Source organism: Cupressus sempervirens, chromosome 9, assembly GCF_028749045.1.
Source record: "Cupressus sempervirens isolate cs-2001-9-10 chromosome 9, ASM2874904v1, whole genome shotgun sequence".
Classification (NCBI taxonomy): Eukaryota; Viridiplantae; Streptophyta; class Pinopsida; order Cupressales; family Cupressaceae; genus Cupressus; species Cupressus sempervirens.
In genome coordinates, this window is record NC_143126.1 from 735980424 (window position 1) to 735983983 (window position 3560).

A 3560-nucleotide genomic window follows, 5' to 3' on the forward strand; every position below is an offset into this window, starting at 1 on the left:
TAAATTGAATTCATCATCGCAAAAGCCCTAAATTGAAATCCATTGTCATGGAAGCCCTAAATTGATTCCATGGTCACAGATGTCCTAAAATGAATCCATGGTATTGGAATCCCTATGTAAGATAGTGGTATCAGAAGCCCTAATCAAATCGAAGGTAAACAATGCCCTAATTGATACAGTGGTAAGTGATGCCCTAATTTAAATTAATAGAAGTATTTAAATTGGTTTTAAGATAGCAATTTTTAGATGATAGTTGTCATTTGAAATGTTATAGTGTATTTGTGGACTAACCCATGTGGTTGCAGAAGCATCCCTAGTTTGATTTGAACCCAGTTGTCTGAGATATGTGGTTTTCAATTTCTGTAGTAATTTCCTTGATGGTAATTCATGTTTTTAGTCAAGAAATTTTGTATTACTATTTTTAACTATAAATCTTATTCACATGAACCTAAATGAAATAATTGTCTTCCTATGAAATGAAGTATTAACTGTATTCTTTGAGTATGTTGAATGATAAATTAGACCCAGAAAAAAAAAAATTGGATGTTACACCAAGAGTATGAGACTAAGCCAAATGGAGTTAACTTCATCATCCTTTGAGGTCAGTATTGTGATTAATGTACATACATAGTTCATTATTCTCTTTATCAAATTTTAAAAATGTATGTGTTGTAAATTACAGGACCTCACGACTATCGCATTTGGTAGCTTTCACAGTGCACCTCCTCCCATTACAATGGGACACCCATCTCATATGGTATTATTTTTATTATGTAGTGAATATTTAATTTATTTGCAAGCTAGATTTTGAAACCCATTTCAATTAAGCATGTACATGATGAGACACCTCATGTTACACAGGATGATCCATCTGCCTCACAGGGTGTCCCACGTAATGAGACAACTCATATTACACAGGATGATCCATCTACCTCACGAGGTGTCCCATGTGATGAGATAGCTCATGTTACATAAGATGATCCATCTAAGTCCTCTTTGAGTGTACTAAAGAGTACTGCAGATCAAATAGATTAGCTCTTTTTAGCACCTTTAGATTGTCTCTTTATGACACATTGTTTATTTTGATACATTTTGTATTAGGACAGTTAACTATATTATATGTATTTTTTGACTTCATAGATCATGTTATGACATGTTAGACCATGCACTATTTTTTTATGACTTCTTATCACGCTAGTGTATGTAGTATATATTATTATGTTAGATCATGTTGTAAGTAGTCAAACCATTTTCTTTATTGTAGCATATTTTATTCATATTATGACACATTTTGTAAGTATATGGTAATTTAACAATAATTTTCACTATTTATATATGCAAACATTAATTTAAACACGTTTGAATGTAAAAGTAATGGAAAAAATTAGGAGGTCATTACTTGAATTGACAATTAATTTATAATATCAAGTACACACCTTCAACTTTCAAATAGAAACTCCTATTTTTAAATGTTTACAACATCTTTCACAATATATGTAAGACAATCTCAATAACATATTTATAGAAGTGAACTCAAAATATAAAATTGGTTCAACACATTTCTTCAAATGAGGTCCTATAAAATTAAATTATAAAACAAAAACACATTTTAATAAAAGCATAAATTTATCTGAACTATGTAAATATGTGTAATTGCACAAGATGTTGATATTCGATCCACCTTAACATTTAAATTTGCATAAATTGTAATTGAGACCTAAATAAGAGGTATATATAAGTTCTCTAATTTTCTATTGACAACGCATACATACATGTAATTAAATATACTAAGGACATATATAAAAAAAGTACAATAAAGAAAAACTTACATGTGTTTGATTTAAATGTAGTCATCCCACTATACCATCTGCATCCTCTCTCTTCTGCAATGCATCTATGATTGTCTCATGCTTGTCCATTGAAATTGTCCATAATACCTTATTGGCGAGTCTTCCTTTGTATCTTTCTAATTTTATATTCGTTGCTACAACCAAATGAGAATAGTGTAAAATCTTCTTTTCAAATTGAGAGTCTTCAAATGCTGGTAAACTATTTCTTCTTGTTAGGTATCTATGTAGCTAGGTGCTAGCTACAATGATACACCTAGCTAGATACTCAAAACCATCATCATCTACCTGATGACATATCAATTTTTTCTTAGGTTCCACACATCTAGCTAGCCAATACTCAGTATGTTCATCGTTATCATTAGGTGCAATAATAGCATAAACGTGTCCTACAAAATAATATAAAGTACATAAACACTTTAACCACATGTGTACATATATAAATAATATTTTAAAGACATGTATGTACTTGAATTTTATTAATGACATGTACATAAATAAATAATATAAATTGAATCATGATCACAACAAAATCTAATTCAATTGTGCATACCAGGTTCTATGAGGTCTAAAATATGATCATAGTCTTTTGATGCAAAAGTAACATTATGGCCTTCATTTACTTTATCATCTTGAAAATGTGTGTCAATAGATGCTAATATTTTTTGTTGCCAATCTTCAACCCATTTTGTATTCTCGCATTCTTCCCATTCACCTCCAAGACAAAACTAACAATAACAAGCAAGCTCCCTAATCCATATAGTCCAAGTGTTAGAATCTAAACTCCTAAATGAATGTCATTTATCTAACCCACTAATTGTATCACAATCATATCTTGAAAGGATATTCTTCTCTTCAACTAGGTAGAAGAAGCGTTTGATTGTAGAGTTCTCACTTGATCCCATCATGTATAAATATTTGTTACACCATTCAACAATCTCATGTGCATTTTTTAATTTGGATTTTTCCTCAATTTCTAATTGCTCTCTAATAAGGGCTCTCTTCATGCATGCACCAGCACCATCATGTTCTCCTTTACCATGTCCAGCCTCAAAAAAACTCCACACATGTTGGATGTTAGTTTGCCTATATGTCCTATTCAACTAATAGAACATTCTAGCATTCTTGAATTGTCCTGTACAATTATTTGACCATATCTAATGTTGTGTCATTTGAATTTGTCTCTCTTTTAAATTATCATAAAAGACCTTGAAACAATATTGGACAAACTCAAATGAATGAAATTTATTATCACTCATATAAAAATGGTACTCTCTCAATATTTTTTGATCCTCCTCTATACTATCAGGTGCATGCCTATAAACTATATGAACATAAATTTTTACTTGCACTGAATTGTAATATTGTGGTTGTACCTCATCTTGCGGTGCAAGTGTGTAGTTCTTTGCAAAGTCAACAAGTAAAAGTATAGTACCGATTGGAAATGTGTTCTTACATATGTAAAATTGTCTATCAAGCCATCTAGCATATTAAGAGTGTTTAACATATTTTGGTATGATCACACTCTTAAACTCATCCATAAATGCATGACAACTAACTTTATCTGTAACTAGATCACATCTTCTTCCAATTTTACCATCCTTCAATGGATATTCAATGGTTTTGAATCTTTTTACCTCAACTAATTGTTGTCCAAAAGTATTCAAAGCATTTTCATGCAAATATTCATCTAACAAAGAAAGATTGTCACAC